The sequence below is a fragment of the Lithobates pipiens genome, unplaced genomic scaffold (assembly GCF_037356315.1).
Source record: "Lithobates pipiens isolate NorthernLeopardFrog02 unplaced genomic scaffold, aLitPip1_a1.2 Scaffold_18, whole genome shotgun sequence".
NCBI classification, from domain to species: domain Eukaryota; kingdom Metazoa; phylum Chordata; class Amphibia; order Anura; family Ranidae; genus Lithobates; species Lithobates pipiens.
This window is the reverse complement of record NW_027507758.1, coordinates 432756721-432775466: the sequence shown is the minus strand read 5'-3', so window position 1 is coordinate 432775466 and position 18746 is coordinate 432756721. Positions and strand designations below refer to the sequence as shown.

General features: G+C 41.9%; 1 protein-coding gene across 4 annotated transcripts in view; it reads right to left on the bottom strand.

Moving 5' to 3' along the window:
- Nucleotides 1-18746, bottom strand: part of VEPH1 (ventricular zone expressed PH domain containing 1) — a 554211-nt gene that overhangs the window by 399945 nt on the left and 135520 nt on the right. The gene's annotated exons all lie outside the window — the stretch shown is intronic.

The window sequence follows — 18746 nt, the reverse complement described above, 5'->3', positions numbered from 1 at the left end:
GGGGACCGCAGAGACCGCAGGGACCGCAGGCCCCTTTAATCAAGCAAAAGAATAGGAAGTCTTTGTGTGCTAGCTGACCTATGGTGGACTACTGCTCCCAGTTAGCCCTCTTCAGGCCCTGCCAGCCCTCCTGGCTGCAGCTATCCGACTTCACTGCCTGTGACACTGAAATCGTTACTGTCTCCACACCCAGCTCTGACTGTTTCCTCCCAGTCCTCTCTGGCATGCCTCTCTAGTCCTCTCATAAGGACATGTCACTCACCAGCCCTCCTGGCTGCATACTGGTGGTTCCCTCCTGAAGACTTGCCCTGGCAGTACTAGCTCCCGCTGTCCTCTCTGCTTCCTCTCTGTGCCTCCTGTTCAGATCCTTCATACATTCTTGAAGGGATCCATCCTGTACCTGAGTCCCAGGCCCAAGGTCACCCCCCTCCAGAACAGGGAGCGCCCTCAAAGCCCCCCTACAGCCTAGCACTCCATCCTCAGTTCTTCCACCCAACAACTCCTCCCCAGCTGGTCTGACTCAAGGAGGCCTGGCCCCTGCCAATGCTAGTTTGGGATTGGTTAGGGCTCTCTGAGACACCTCAGACAGCTCCACCTCTCTTCCTTGCCTTTCATCTAGAATCCTCTAGAAGGAAAGGGGAGGTGAAAGTAGAGTGATGCTGTCTGTGAGTCACCAGCCTGCACTGAGCCACTCCCAGCCAACACAGATCAAAACAAACAGACCTAGCTTCCAGTTAGGCCTGCCTAAATTTACCTGCTCTAATCAAAATTCTTGCCTCTAGCACTTACCTTCATAGAGGGTGCTACACTATAATTGCCATATTCTCTGTTAGTGATTCAGCCAGTTTGTGAATTATTAAATTTTAAGGCTAGCTATACACAGTACATTTTTTCTTGTTGGGCTAAATGATAACGATTCACTTGATTCCTCCATCCATGCTAAACAGTGCGGATGGAGAAATCACCCCTGCTCACCTGGGGCAGATACGTTTAGATGATGATTTTCCACCTACAGTAGCTCCTTTTATTTCTCAGTAGACTTTTTTGAGCTGGGCGATGGCAAAAGGTCCAACTACAGCTCAAATTTCAGCCAACTCCAATGCTGCACACAAGAACCAGGACCTGGTGTGCAGCAGCGGAGCTGGGGAAACCTATAGGACTTTTTCGGATTTGCTGGGTGGGTGAATATGTTTCTTGACCACAACTCAGCATTAAATTTAAGAGGGAATGGAAAAGAAAATAGAAGCAGGAGAGTGAAGTTCATATACAAATGACCAATCTACAAACGAATCATTAGAAAAAAAATAATAAATGACCAAGTATTGGTGCCTGTAACCTTTAGTTGGGCTTAAATGTAGTTACTGCAGATTTCTAGACCAGCTATACAGCTACAGATGAAAAGGAGCCTACATTAAATGCAACATGCATTAGAACAAGTCAGCTGTTGCCTATGACCAGTAAGGTTTTAGCATTCATTGTGTAACCTTGTTGTAAGCATGAAAAACAATTCTGATTGGAAACATCAACAGTAGTTATCATATGTTAAGTATGAGCATTTCTACACTAAAGAAAAATGTCAAATAATATTTTTCTACAGCTAAAACATTGGCTCATATTCTTTCATTTATACAGTGCAAACACTGACAAATTCCCTGTCTCCTGACCTTGTATGCAGTCATTTGTTTTTTTTATACAACAAGCACCAATTACTGAATACATATAAAGCAAACAGTTAGATTTGATTGAACAAAAAAAATGACAGGCTACAACAGCATAACCCACCGTATTTAGTAGTTTTAGATAGTGACTATGGATTGCAGTAAAAGGTAATTTTACACTGAGAAAGAGGTCAGATTTCTAGGTTTCTATTCATTTATAGCATGATCCTGTTTTCCACTACACAACAGTGACTACAAATAAATGGGTTTATTTTTTTAATTCACAATTTACAATTATTTAATTACCATTAGTTTTGAAATATTCAGCACAAAATCAGAATGCATCAAATCACATTAAAATCTAAATACTTTTTTAAAACCTACACTTGTTTAACTCGGTTACATTAATTTCTTAATATCTCACATCCGGAGGGTTGCTGGGGATGTAGAAATTCTCTGTGCTACATACAGTCTATGCTGATCTTTTCCAGGTGCTGCGTGAGCAGCTTGCTTTCTGTATACTGAACACAGGAGATTGTTTGCTCGGCATGTCTGCCATTTAGAGAATGTCTACAAATTTTTATGAAATAAAAAGCGTTCTCTGATTGGCCAACCTGGAGATTGTGATGTCATTCACCCCTCCTCTCTGCTTCATCCAAACAGAGAACACCTTGAATAAATTGAAAAAAACAAAAACAGGCCATTCTCTGAATGGTTGAGGTACCAAGCTAGTGACCCCATGTTCAGTATACAGAAGTTACTCAAGCAGCACCTGGAAGAGATCAGCACTCACTGTATGTAACACAGGCTATTACAGAGAATTTCTGCTTCTCCGATGGACCTTTGGATGTGAGAGATAAAGAATTAGCTGCAGCCAAGATATAGTGCCTTGAAAAAGTATTCATACACTTCGAAATTTTTCCACATTTTGTCATGTTACAACCAAAAACATAAATGTATTTTATTGGGGTTTTCATGTTATACACCAATACAAAGTGGCACATAATTGTAAAGTGGAAGGAAAATAATAAATGGTATTCAATTTTTTTTTACAAATAAATATATGAAAAGTGTGGCATTCAATTGTATTCAGCCCCCTTTACTTTGATACCCCTAACTAAAATCTAGTGGAACCAATTGCCTTCAGAAGTCTCATAATTAGTATAGAGTCCACCTGTGAGTCCAACTGCGTGTAATTTAAATATAGCTCTTCTGTGAAGACCAATGAGGTTTGTTAGTGAACCTTAGAGAACAAACAGCATCATGAAGGCCAAGGAACACACCAGACAGGTCAGGGATAAAGTTGTAGAGAAGTTTAAAAAGCACGGTTAGGTTATAAAAATATCCCAAGCTTTTAACATCTCATGGAGCACTGTTCAATCCATCATCTGAAAATGGGAAGAGTATGGCAACTGCAAACTTACCAAATAAAAAAATGGGCATCCACCTAAACTGACAGGCCGGGCAAGGAGAGAATTCATCACAGAAGCAGCCAAGAGGCCCATGGTAACTCTGGAGGAGCTGCAGAGATCCACAGCTCAGATGGAAAATCTGTCCACAGGACAACTATTAGTTGTACACTCCACAAATCTGGCCTTTATGGAAGAGTGGCAAGAAGAGAGACATTGTTGAAAGAAAGCCATAAGAATTTCTGTTTGCAGTTTGCAGGAAGCCTTGTGGGGGACACAGAAAACATGTGGAAGAAGGTGCTCTGGTCAGATGAGAACAAAATGTAACTTTTTGGCCTAAAAGTAAAACACTATGTGTGGCAAAAAACTAACCCTGCACATCACCCTGAACACACCATCCCCACTGTGACACATAGTGGTGGCAGCATCATGTCGTGGAGGTGCTTTTCTTCAGCAGGGACAAGGAAACTGGTCAAAGTTGATGGGAAGATGGATGGAGCCAAATACAGGGCAATCATAGAGGAAAACCTGTTAGAGTCTGCAAAAGACTTGAGACTGGGGCGGAGGTTCACCTTCCAGCATATTCATGTGTTAGAATGGCCCAGTCAAACTCCAGACCTAAATCTAATTGTGAATCTGTAGAAAGACTTGAAAACTGCTGTCCATCCAATCTGACCGAGCTTGATCTATTTTGCAAAGACGAATGGACAAAAATGTCACTCTCTAGATGTGCAAAGCTGGTAGAGACATCCACAAAAAGACTTGCATCTGTAATTGCAGTGAAAGGGGGCTCTACAAAGTATTGAGTCCAGGGGACAGAATACAAATGTACCCCACACTTTTCACAGATTTATTTGTAAAACAAATTGAAAACCATTTATAATTTTCCTTCTACTTTACAATTATGTGCCACTTTGTGTTGGTCCATCCCATAAAATCCCAATAAAATACATTTACTTTTTTGGTTGTAACATGACAAGATGTGGAAAATGGGTGTGAATATTATTTCAAGGCACTGCATATCAATGTAGATTTAAAAAACAAAACATAATTCTTGGGTGTTCAACTTTAAAATGTGACCCAAAAAAAAAAAAATTGCCTACAGCATATCATATGTGATAAAATAAAACCCATTCATGTAGTGAATAACACAAAAATAATACAGCCTGGTCCGTATTGCAGTGCTAATTCCTAAGTATTAAGGCGCCATGTTAGGATATTGTAGCAAATACTGTAAATCTAAGTCAATAATTCACACTAAGGGGCAGTCTGCTTATTTAGTAATATAGTATGCTGGAAATCCTCAAGTATTGACAAAGACTTAACCCAGCTGAGACACAGCTGAGAACTAATTTAATTCATGTGTGCATTTACAATGTGACGCAAGCCTTAAGAAATCTGAAATAAGTAAACAATGCACCGATACAAGTGCTAACATTATGTACAAACTTTAAACAAAATCCTGCTTTCAAGCTCTATGTCATTTTTACATGTACTGTACTTGCTTCTTGATATACATAAGCCCAATGGAATTTACTCTGGCACTGAGACTACTGTGTGTGTGTGTCCAAATTAAGAATAAATGAAAATTTCCTTCCTAATGAGTCCCTTCCGAGTAGTCATAAAAAGGGGCCCCATTCCCAAAGTCTCAAATTGTACATAAATTGGCAAATTACAGCGAAACTACTGAATAAATATACTGTAATACCAGATTTTACCAGCAGGTGGCACAGCAAGCAAAATCTAAAACAGAGGGTTTCTGCCAGTGTCTGACATAAAGGGAAATACACTGGAGCAAAAAAAATATACTTTTCAAATATGTGTTTATGAGTGTAAACAAAACAAATATAAAACTGTGCCTCTGCAGCACAGAGATGAAAAATAACAAACTGTTCCAGGCATTTAATTGTGAATCCATTTAACATATGGATGACATCTGTGTTTTGGTACAGTCATTGAACACTTAGCACAATTATAACATGAGTGATATTGAGCATTCAAATGTGATTTTGTTTCCCGTTGTTTGAAGTTCTGAGCACATACTGTGCAAACCAGTGACTGGTCTGCTTTACAAACAAGAATTCAAATAAATGTGGGAACAAAGGGTGAATTTAATGCAGTGTTTAGAGATGAAGTTGAGTTCAGATTTTTCTTGCATTAGTCCAAACATATCTCATACCTGAGCAATCCTTGTGGAAGCTGGAAATCACTGTAATAGTCACCACTACTACTGTAATAGCAGCAGGCTTCCAGGTCCAGTGCCAATCGGTTGCCCTTCTGCATAGTTCTCTCAATGACAACAGTGCAAAATGGTTGACTCTGTGTGGTTACTATGCAAATAGGACAGCTGGTCAGCAATGGACCTAGAAGACTGCCACTATCACTGTGGTAGTAGACTACTACAGTGATTTTCAGCTTCCACAGGTATCAATCAGGTAAAAGATATGCATGCTTACATTGGTCCAGCTTGGTCTATATAAGAAAAGTCATACTTAAACTTCAGCTTTAATCCATTCTCGCCATGTGTGGCATCTTCTTCTGTGAGGCTGCATATGTGCATACATAATGTTTGTACTGGGGACACACTGCACAGAGCACTCCCAGTACAGGGACTGGGCTCTCTCCGAGAAGGCGGTTCCTGATAGCCTGATCAATGTGATAGTAAAATCAGAGGATCAGTCACTGTGAAGCCCTGTGTTCTTTTCTTCTCTTGAACAGAGAGAAAGATACACTGTATCTTTTTCTCCTGCTAGAGGAGAAAAATGTAAACAAAAACAAATGTGGTTAAAAAAAAAAATAAGTTAAAAAAATAAAGAAAAAATAGGTAGATCTAGGTTTGATCTAGGTCAGTGGCAGTGTTAGAGTTAGGGTCAAGGTCAGGGTCAAGGGATGGGGTCAGTGTATTTTAGGTAGGATTTAAAAAAATGTATTTGTTAATGGATAGCTGAAATACATACAGGTACTTGTTTCTTAAGTCGGCCATAGATGGTTAGAATCTGGGCTGGTTCAGCAGGGATGAAAAGAACGTCTGGATGGCTGCACACCAAACTGAGATCCACATGCCTTTATTCGCATAAAACCATAACAAACATTAAAAGCATTACATGTGCAACCAATGGAGGAATGGCTTATTCGTTTCACAAATGAATTGTGCTTTATCAAAGTCCAGGGGATTTGATAAAGCACAAGTCATGTGTGAAACGTGTAAGCAGTTCCTCCCTTGCCTGTACATGTAGTGCTCTTCACGTTCTTTGTGGTTTTATGTGAATAAAGGCATTTTGATCTCAGTTTGGTATGCAGCCATCCTGACTTTCTTTTCATTATTGCTTCAGCTGCAATTGGGTGAGCACCCTGCAGTGAGGAGATCATGCCATTGAAGTCGGCTCACCTGTGAGCAGCATGGATCTTTTGTGTGGTTCAGCAGGGGCTGGCTAAAATTTGCAGCATCTTTGGCCAGGCTAAATATAATCAAGTTGATTTAATGATCAACTTGAGTGCAAACAGCCTGTCTGATTTATCATGCGCTTATTGCCAGCCACTAGTAATAATCACTGTGCGTTCTCCTGGCTGGCTCCTCTGCCTCCTCCAGGGAGAACACAATAGCTCCACGGGAGGGATTTCCCAATCAACACTGACTGTGTTGATGGGGGAATCAAACGATTTTCTTTTCTGCCACCTGTGGTCGCTCCATCTACAGCCAGATTTATGTGGCTTGGAGACACCATTGGCATGATAAAGATAAAGATTCTCAGCTCTGCCCAGCTCAATTACACTTTTAAATGTTAGTGCCATGTTTCTAAGAATGGATTCTCTATAGCGGACTTTCTCAACCGCTTCTACATGCAGAACCCTTGAAATAACTTTATGGTCTCAGGACCCACTGCTATTATTTACTACATCTGCAGTTCACTGATTATTAGCATGATGGTCAGTAGGAAGAATTCTTCTTAAATTTTTGGTGAGTAGAAGGAATCCACCCAAAGGCTCTATTCACACCTATGCAGGTGCGATGGAGCGCGCACACTTCCTCTGTGCCTCACATTTAGGACAGCCTTTTTCAATGGGCTATCCTATACACAAAATATACACTAAAGAAGTGCAGGACTCTTTAAAAGAGTTGTAAAGGCAGAAGTCTTTTTTATCTCAATGCATTAAGATAAAAAATGTTCTGTGTAGCTCCTTCAATAGCTCAGTTGGTAGAGCGGAGGACTGTAGAGGAAAAAATGTTCTGTGTGTAGCAGCCTCCCCAGCACCCCCTAATTACTTACCTGAGCCCCTTCTCTCTGCAGCGATGTCCAAGAATGTCTAAGCCATCTGGGGCACTCCTCCTGATTGGCTGAGACACAGCAGCGGCGCCATTAGCTCCTGTGGCTGTAAATCAAAGTCAGTCAGCCAGTCAGGGGAAAAAGGGGGCCGGGGCAGGTCAGGGCTCTGTGTCTGAATGGATACACAGAGCTCTGACTAAGCTTGGGTGCCCCCCATAGAAAGCTGCTGGCTGAGGGCACTCGATAGGAGTGAGGGGCCAGGAGCAGCAAGGAGGGACCTGAGAAGAGGAGGATCCAGGCTGCTCTGTGCAAAACCAACTGCACGGTGGAGGTAAGTGTAACATGTTTGCTATTTTAAAAAAAAATGTAAACAAGACTTTACAATCACTGCTAGATACATAGGGTGCCATAAAAAAATATAATGGCACAGCCACATGTCTGCCAAAAGGCTGCACATTTTTCTGTGTTGCAGGAATGCACTCACTTTTGTACATGTTCCCGCAACACACAAGTGTGAACGTAGTCTTACAGATGGCTAAAAAGATTATTAGTGTTAATTTTCACTTATCTGAGAGACAGAAATGTCTCATTGCTCAAGGAACCCCTAGGAAGCCAGAGGTAATGCACAGTTTCTTTGGACCCAACAACAAATGTGAGCTAATGTTCCATTGTATCCTTTTTCACTCCTGTAAATGGGGGGGGGGGGGTCATTTACATTCTCCTTGTTAGATGCCAAGCAAGGGTCACATGAGAGGCCTACCCCAGGGTAGGTTCTTCTGGGCTATTCTAGGCACTTTGTACAGGGTCACTGCCATACATGGGGTACCTTTAATTGAGCCAAGCTCACAACCCGGATGGATGACTAAACATGAACTAACTTTAGTAAGCTCTCTGGATGTATTAAGCATCAGCATGGTTACTTGTGCATTTAGGAGGGACACGCAGAGCCAATGCCCAATCCACCTGTCCAGTGTATCACCTCTATCTCACTTCCAGTAATGGTATGGAGTCCGGCTATGCATCTAGCACAGACTCAATGCATGCACGTAACTCTTTCAATTACTTACCTATGTACATGATGAGGGCCCCGGGTGTGCAGATCTGCTCCTGTTGCTATGGGAGACAGATCATGGCCGAAGGAGTGCTGACAACATCTCCCTTGCTACAAGAGGCTAACTCAAGTTATTGCCTTAAAAAAGTGTTTGGGGACCGGGGTACTGCCCCAGGGGACATGTATCAATGCAAAAAAAGTTTTAAAAAGATCAGTTTTTTCAGGAGCAGTGATTTTAAGAATTCTTAAAGTGAAACAATGAAAATGATATATCCCTTTAAATATATTGTGCCTGGGGGTCCCTTTAATCTGCCTGTAAAGTACCGCATACGTGTGATGTGTTTAACTGTCCCGCAGAAAAATTACAGGAAAAAGAAAGGAAAAAATTTAATTTAAGCTTGCTTGCGGCTGTAATGTATTGCTGGATCCCGGGAATATGGATAAAAATCAAGGAAAAAAAACGGCGTGGGTTCCCCCCCCCCCCCATCCGTACCAGGCCCTTTGGGTCTGGTATGGTTGTTAAGGGAAACTCCACACCAATGTTTAAAAAAAAAAACAGTTTGGGGGTCCCCCCAAAATCCATATCAGGCCCCTCGGGTTGGGTTGCTTGCTTTGCTTGCTTGGAAAAGGGTCTTGTATGGATTTTGGAGGGGGGCCCCATGCCATTTTTTTTTTTGTTACAATTTGGCTCGGGGCTCCTCTTAAAATCCATACCAGACCTGAAGGGCCCCCCACGTAATTATTTTTAACATTTTATATCACTATTTGGGGATTTGCTATAAAACATACCCAATAAAAAAAATGTCAAAATCAAATGTCTTCATCAATTTAGGCCAATATGTATTCTGGTATATATTTTCGGATAAAAAATGCCAATAAGCATTTATTGATTGGTTTGCACAAAAGTTATAGCGTCTAAAAACTATGGGTTATTTTATGGACTTTTTATTGTTTTTATTGTTTTTACTAGTAATGGCGGCGATCAGTGATTTTTAGCAGGACTGTGACATTGCGGCGGACAAATCTGACACTAAGTGACACTTTTTAGGGATCAGTGACACCAATACTGTGATCAGTGCTAAAAAAAAAAATGCACTGACACTGTATAAATGACAATGACAGGGAAGGGGTTAACACCAGGGTCATTAAACATTTATCTCATCAGCATGTGCGTGTTTATCCTTTTGTGTGATGGCCAGGGAGTCATCTGGCCAAGGTATTTCGGTGGTGTCAACAGTGGCAACACTCTACTCAGGCTCAGTAGTGAACGGGATACCCAGAATACTAAGCGGCTCCTGAGGGGGTAGCGCTACAGCTATGTGCACACAATGTGTCATGACAGTTGTATGTGCCTTTATGCAACAAAACTTCCAAAGTTCCTTTATCATTTTTTTTACCAATACAATCTGATGAAGATGTTTACAAAACTGTTTCTGCTATCTGTCCAGGTACAAGGGTGGTAAACATAGACAAAAAACATCACCAACCTTAACCTAGAAAGGTGCTTTATTCTGTCACCAACATGCTTGATATATTCCCTCTGCTATCATATGCTATTAATACCAGGAGATGACAGTACTCAGGATGACTGCACACTAAATACTGACTACCGTGATATTTAGCTCTCTGCATATCACATTCTCACCTAAGATTTTTATAGCTACACCCGTTCTCTGTAATAAATGTTGCCACTTCTCTCCTATTCTATAATTCTGGAAGCATAACTTAAAATTCAAAACATCTGATATGCAAATGCGAAACTCCACAGACTTCTTCCAGTTTCATTTTACAGAATATCGTGACAGTTTCAAACATTGAATTCCTTTTTTCCAACACATTTCTCTTGTTCTGTCTACTGTTTGTAGTGCAAATAGTGCAGGGCTCATGATTCATAGCACACAGGCTTCACGGCTCATGATTGCATAGCACACAGGCTTCACGGCTCATGATTGCATAGCACACAGGCTTCAGGGCTCATGATTGAATAGCACACAGGTTTCACGGCCCGTGATTGCATAGCGCACAGGCTTCACGGATCATGATTGTATAGCATGGTGGCTGCAGGGCTTATGATTGCATAGCACACAGGCTGCAGGGCTCATGATTGCACAGCACACAGGCTGCAGGGCTCATGATTGCATAGCACACAGGCTGCAGGGCTCATGATTGCATAGCACACAGGCTGCAGGGCTCATGATTGCACAGCACACAGGCTGCAGGGCTCATGATTGCACAGCACACAGGCTGCAGGGCTCATGATTGCATAGCACACAGGCTGCAGGGCTCATGATTGCATATTGCAGAGGCTTCACGGCTCATGATTGCATAGCACACAGGCTGCAGGGCTCATGATTGCATAGCACACAGGCTTCATGGCTCATGATTGCATAGCACACAGGCTTCAGGGCTCATGATTGCATAGCACAGAGGCTTCAGGGCTCATGATTGCATAGCACACAGGCTTCATGGCTCATGATTGCATAGCACAGTGGCTGCAGGGCTCATGATTGCACAGCAGACAGGCTGCAGGGCTCATGATTGCATAGCACACAGGCAGCAGGGCTCATGATTGCATAGCACACAGGCTGCAGGGCTCATGATTGCATATCGCAGAGGCTTCACGGCTCATGATTGCATAGCACACAGGCTTCAGGGCTCATGATTGCATAGCACAGCAGTTGCAGGGCTCATGATTGTATAGCAGACAGGCTGCAGGGCTCATGATTGCATAGCACACAGGCTGCAGGGCTCATGATTGCATAGTACACAGGGGGCAGGGCATGAGAGTGATGTATTCAGTAACAGGGTTGGGGAAGACCAGCAGCTTTGGGGAAGAGGTCACCTAGAATGGAGGAAGCATATGGGACTGTGGAATGAGGCAAGTATTGTGCTCTATTAAAGCCCCTCCAGACAAAATGCGATCTACGTATAGTATATGCAGTGTGGGGTAGAGGTGCTACCAAGATGTTTTTTTTCTACATGGAATTGTACTTAAAATAAAAATAAAAAACAATTACTGATGTTTCAATATGTACAAAGGCCCTATATTGTATATTACTACTGAACACTTTAAATGAACATTACAAAATTCAACTTGATTTTCCATGTTGATGCAAGAGTAAAGGACAGGGTAATAAATATAGCAGAGGAAACAAATAGAGAACCAGGATGTCCAAGCTGAAACAGTAACTTCTCTGGTACATATTGTACAGTAGTTTGTGACAAATGAACTTCAGAGGATCTCAGGTTGACCTTAGTACTGTATGTTAAAATGAAAACCACTTGCCCCAGGGCTAGAAACTTTTGTGCCAACAAGAGCTTTTCATCTCCTATACAGGAATCCTGCCTCCTACCCTGAGAGACTAGCTCCAGGATCTATGGCCTTTTGTAACAATTCTCTGCATTCCACCATCCAGCACTGAAATGATGCTAGTATTGTCAGGTGGAGTGATCTCTGCCTTATAGTATAAAGCCCCATACACACTATCAGATTATCTGCTGAGTTTTTCCTTCATATTTACCAAAACCATATAATATGAGGACAAACCTTAGGAGTTTCAATATGTATGCAATCAGGCAGGCCCTTCTACTACATGGTTTTGGTAAATCTGAAGGAAAAACTCATCAGATAATCTGATAGTGTGTATGGGGCTTAAGTATGGTTCAGTGTGATGTCATCTGGAAGAGAGGCAGAAGAGCAGAGTATGTGCTCAGTAAAAAAAAAAAAAAAAACGAAATATGAAAGGGGAATTTGGAGGGGGTATGAATATTATTACTGCTGAATACCAATGAAGGAGGGAGGGTCATTTTTGCTTCTACTGTCACCCGTGATGGGGGTTATTTTTGTGTCCACTGACACGAATGCTGGAAGTTATTATTGTGTGCACAAGCATTTATGTTGGGAGTTGTTACTGTGTTCATTAAAACATACACTATATTGTCAAAAATATTGGGACACCTGCCTTTACACACACATTAACTTTAATGGCATCCCGGTTTTAGTTCGTAGGTTTCAATATTGAGTTGGCTCACTGTTTGCAGCTATAACAGCTTCAACTCTTCTGGGAAGGCTGTCCACAAGGTTTAGGAGTGTTTCTATGGGAATGTTTGACCATTCTTCCAGAAGAGCATTTGTGAGGTCAGGCTCTGATGTAGAAGAGGAGGCCTGGCTCACAGTCTCCACTCTAATTAACCCCAAAGGTTTTCTATTAGGTTGAGGTGCAGGCCAGTCAAGTTTATCCACCCCAAACTCACTCATCCATGTCTTTATGAACCTTGCACCTTCTGTCAGTGTCATTGTTTTACTCAGCTATTTGTTCAACCATATTGGAACCATATTATTCAACCATATTCAACCATATTGGAAGCTAGTCACCAGTACCAAATTTAAAAATTTCTACATTCTACAATTCTACATTCATCTGGAGCTATGAATTGAGACACTTCTAGCGCCTGTGCTTTAATGGCAACAGTACAGGTACTGGTAACAATTTGGCTATGTAAATTGTATGCATTTTAACATTATTATGTGTAGTTTTCTAGAGCAGAGCTATGCAATCATTTTGCTGCAGGATTAACGCTGTGTAATTATAGGATTGGCACATCTGTATGAAACATATACGGCACAATTTTGAATGACATCATAACATGAATCACATTTCATAAAACAAAAGTCTGGCCCCAGACCACTTTTAACTACAATATGTGGCTGTTTCAAAGAATATAACATTCTATAGCCATATGTTTTATTTTCTAAATGGCACCTTTGTGTGAACTTTGGCATCAATGCACACACAAACACACTCTATTTGGCAACTTTCATACTGTAACCACATTACTCAATCTACCTCCTGGAGCTTTAGTGCAGCATCTGAATTGGTATCTTCTTCTGTAATCCAGCGCATGCACAAGGAGACACCATAGAGCAGGGGTGGCCAACCCGCGGCTCCCGAGCCACATGCGGCTCTTTGCCCGGTTCCGTGCGGCTCTCACGCTACTGGCTATGAACTTCCTTATTCGAGTCGAGTCGTACATGTTCGAATCCGTCGGAGTTTGGTGTGATTGTGTGTGGCCAAGTCCGCTCATTCGGAAAGTCCGTCAGAATTGCAAAACATGCTTCCAATTTTTCGGCCAGAACTCTGCCGGACCCAGTTCCTACCGAAAAATTCGCTAGTGCAGCTATTGGCTACTCCTGGCTATGAACTTCCTTATTCGAGTCGAGTCGTATGTCATCACGTTCGAATCCGTCGGAGTTTGTTTAAAATTTTTCGGCCAGAACTCTGCCACTCTCATACACACCTCCGCTCACCCCTCACTCTCACTACCCCGCCCCCTTGCTCTGTATTTACGTCAAATGCACACGTGGGCAGTTTTTCAGTAAGAGCAAAATGGCAGGGAAAAAATGCACAGCAAAACGAAAATATGAAGAAGAACACAGGACGTTTTTAACAGAGTGGGAGAGTTTATATTTTTTTGTTGAACGTAATGGAAAGCCATTCTGCCTTATATGTCAGGTGTCCTTGTCGCATTTCAAAGCTTCAAACCTTCAGCGCCACTTCAGCTCACTCCATGCTAACATCGACCAGGAATTTCCAAAAGGGACTGAACTTCGCAAGCACAAGTTGGTTACTTTGAAAAGTCAGACAGAAAAGCAGGCAAAGTTTTTCAAAAAACTTACAAAGCACACAGAGACTGTAACGCTTGCATCGTATCAACTGGCTTGGAACATTGCACGGGCCAAAAAGCCATACAATGAAGGGGAGTTCATTAAAAAATGCCTCTGTGACATTGTTGAAATTTTGTCTCCTGAAAACGACAAACTAAAACGAATGGTATCAGACCTCCAACTGTCCCGCCACACTGTTGAGCACAGAATATCAGACATTAACACGTCTATTCAGTCAAAGTTGCACTCTGATCTTCAAGCTTGTGAGTATTTTAGTGTCGCATTGGATGAGAGTTGTGACATACAAGACAAGGCTCAATTGGCAATATTTGTACGGTCTGTGTCAAACGATTGTTTGATCAAAGAGGAACTCCTCGATATTATGCCTTTAAAAGACAGAACCCGTGGCATAGATGTGAAAGATACAATGATGGATGCATTTGTGAAAGCAAATCTGCCCATAGCGAAACTAACTGCAATAGCCACAGATGGAGCGCCAGCCATGATTGGATCTGTGAATGGGCTTGTGGGGCTGTGCAAAGCTGACCAAACATTTCCAGAGTTTTGGAATTTCCACTGCATCATACACAGCGAGCAACTTGTGTCTAAAACATTGAATTTGGACAGTGTCATGAAGCCTGTGATGGCAATCGTCAACTACATCCGTACACATGCGCTTCACCACCGGCAATTCAAGAATCTCATCGCTGAGCTGGACCAAGGGCTTCCAGGTGACCTGGCGCAACACTGCACTGTAAGGTGGCTGTCAAAAGGCCAGGTACTCTCTCGCTTCTTCCAGCTTTTGGATGCTGTGAAACTGTTCATGGAAGAGAAGAACAAGGACTATCCACAGCTCTCGGACCTCGAGTGGGTTATGGATCTGGCCTTTTTGGTTGACATGCTGTGTCACTTGGACAAACTGAACCTGACCTTGCAGGGTAAGTTAAAAATGCTGCCTGATCTGGTGCAAAGTGTGTTTGCATTTGTCAACAAACTGAATTTGTTCAAGGCGCATATTCAAAAGGGAGATTTAACACATTTTCCCACTCTACTAAAAGCCAGTGGGCAGGTCACCAGCGCCGTCCTGAACAAGCAAAGAGCCAGATATGCAACACTGGTTAAAAAGCTGCACGAAAGCTTTGTGGCCCGGTTCCGTGATCTACAACTGAAAAGGCCACAGATTACGTTCCTTGTCGACCCATTTAACGCTGAGACGGACTGTTTGAAAGCCCCGCTAGTCATAGATGAGGGTGCGGCTGAGATGGAGATGATTGATCTTCGTGAAGAGGACAAACTGAAACCTGCTTTAAAGGAAGGGGCCATTGAGTTTTGGAAACTTGTGCCAATGGAAAAATACCCCAATGTCAAACGAGCTGCACTTAAGATACTGTCAATGTTTGGGTCAACATATGTCTGCGAGTCTGTGTTTTCCACCCTGAAACACGTGAAATCGAAGCATCGGTCTGTTCTGACCGACACTCATGTGAAAGAATTGCTTCGAGTTACAACAACGGAGTACAAGCCAGATTTGAACAGGATTGTTCAAGACAAGGATTGCCAGAAGTCCCACTAAATAACACATATAATGCGCATAATAAAAGGTAAAATGTTTTGTAAATTGTTCTATTATTCTTGTTATGGATTTGGTTAAACAGAGTTTGTCTGTGTGAGAGTGCACACAGTGTTCATTGTTGAAAATGACTGGCCTGTGGTCTTTGTAGTGTTAAAACAGTGTGTGACATTTACAATAAATCCAGCTGAGCAAACGTATGTGTGTATGAGGAAGGGATGGGGTGATGTTCATGTGTGCCCATGCGTATGATGTGGCTCTTTGCGGTAACTTGGTAAAAAATGTGGCTCTTGGTCTTTGTCTGGTTGGCCACCCCTGCCATAGAGCATAATGATGATGCCGAGTGCATGAGTGGTGGAGATAACCATTATTCTCCATGATGTCTCCCACAGCATGTGCAGATTTTCTTAGGAGAAGATGGGAATACCGAGCATGCCAACACTATACTATACTAATCTGGGTATGCCAACACTGTACTAGATCTAGGCATACCAACAGCATAAACGTACTGTATTCTCACATCTGAGGTGTGTGGATGCATTACATAAAACGCTGCAGACAATGTGGGTAGAGTTTAGAGTCCATAAAGTCAAAAAGGGCACTTACCCTCTAAAAAAAAGTCCAGTCTAATTAATGGGCAAGGTAATATTTTTAAACATAGATGTGATTAAATTATTAGAATGACCAGATGATTTTACATGCTTTTCTTGTAACCGAAGAGCCTCTTTTTCTCAGTTCAGTACTTGTCACTCCAGCAAAAATTTGCATCTGTAACCACTCTCTGTATTGTGTCGCTTGACAATAAAACTTATGAGGAGTTTCACCATTACCTCCCATGGCTGACTCTACTTGACTAATGATACATCATAATCTTAGAATAAGCTATCCTTTCTAGTGGTTGGGGAAAATGTTTTCACCGGAGAACAGAACTTCTGTTACCATACTACAGTGAGAAAGTAGGGTTAATTCACTTAACAATGTTACACCTTCTTACAGGTTGCTATTGCTGACCCCATTTTAAAATTACTACTTGCCTGGCCGGCCCTAGTCTCAATATGTTCCCAGACCAATATTTTGATTATGAAATAGAGTCCAAACTCCCAATCTGTATACTAATCCCAGGTTTGTGCCCCACTGGACCTGCATAATATTCAGGCAAGATTATACCATTTTCAGGAGAAGTTAGTAATGGTAGTATCCTTACTCTCTAAGTACAAGTTTCATGTAAATGTCAGATTTCGCAAATACACTATTTAGGCATTTAGGATTAGTGTAACACTTCCTTAAAGCTGAATTTAAAAGAGCAGTGCAGGATAAAAAATAAATAAATAAACAATCATACTTGCGACACAACAAATACTTTACAATGCCACATACTAATGCCATACCTCCCAACTTTTTGAGATGGGAATGAGGGACACCTATCAGCAAAAGTATGCAGGCATTGGACACACCCCTTATCATGCCCCCTTAAAGGAGACTTGTACAAAAAAACAAGATTGGTTAAACTCAGGAGCACTTTTTTTTACCACTACTATTCCTTTATATTGGCTTTTGCAATTTACAAATGCAGCAATTTAGAAATCAGATGAAAGGTTTAGCACTAGGAAACACTTTTTGATAGATAAAAAGTGCATTTTATATACATCTATATAGATCAGACCAAAATGAGGGACAAATGAGGAGGAATGAGGGACATTGCCCCAAATCAGGGACAGTCCCTCGAAATCAGGGACAACTGGGATCTATGTAATGCTGTGGTAAGTATTGTTAAGATAAAAACATAGTTGCGGCATGGTGGAATTCCCATAGCACTGATGTTCTTCTTGCATGTAATGCATTAATAGGCAAGAGAGTTTGCTGCTGTATATCTGCAAGGTAATAATTGGGATTTAACAAATGGCTTGGTTGGTGCAGAAGCTCAAGTTTGTGTAAATATGTGACTGTTTGCCCAGATTACACAATACATTAGCAGCATACAGAGGGCTACATGAAGATGCTGTTATGTCATCCATAGGAATGTAGGCTCATGCATGTGCAGTTTTTCCAACCTAGAAGCAAAAAATGAAAAGTTAGCAGCTGCAAATGCTGTAGCTGCTGATTTTTATTAAAAGGACACTTACCTGTCCAGGGATCCAGCACCATCCTCACCCAAGATTGTTTTTCACTGGTCTTTGGGTCCCTGGCGCTGGTATTTAACTGTGGGCAGCCAGCTGTGACTCTTTACGGCTTCACAACCAGCTGCCCACTGCACATACATGAGTTATGATGCACTTTCTGAATGGTCCCACAACCTTCTGGGACCTGTGATGCCTCCTAGAAGGTTGTGGGCTGAGGGAAGAGAACGTTTGGTGGATCCACCATGGACATCCGACTGGCAGTGGGTGCAGGTACCTAGCAAAACCAGGTGCCCATCCCCTCAAAAAACTGTCCAAAGGGGCGAGGCCAAAAAGGAGAACTTCCCCTTTTGGGTGAAGTTTTGCTTTAAATATTGGCAGTGATAATGTAACATTGTAGCTGCTGTACTCAAACAGTCATCCTTGATCTTTGCCTTAAAGATGAGCTCCAAGTATGATATTCATTGCATGCTTACATTGATCTAGCGTGACACAATAAAATTATGCATATCTCACAGCTGATGGACCACTGAGGAAGCTGGAAACCATTGTAATAGTCAGCACCGCTCCAGTGATAGACAAAATCTTCTGGCTCCTGCTCAGGATCTATGTGAGCAGCTGCACCACTGCACATTGAGCACAGGGAGTCATTTACTTATCACTGCCACAATACATACAGTAGAAGAGGTGGTGACATCGCAATCTCCATCTCATCCAATCAGAGAGTGTCTTGTATACATTGAAAAATTATGAGGGTTTTTATGAATGGTGGTGGTGCCAAACAAGTGACCCCCTGTGGTTAGCGTGCAGGACCCAGAAGACCATAGCTATCTAGTAGCATTAATTACTACAGTGGTTGTCAGCTTCTCCAGCATTCTATCGGGTATGAGGTATGCATACCTGCATTGTGCCAAGCTGGACCAATGTACAGTAAGTATGCAATAAAGATCATAAATAGAATTCAGATTTAACATAACCATAATATTATGAATGGGCTGCCAATGAACAGCA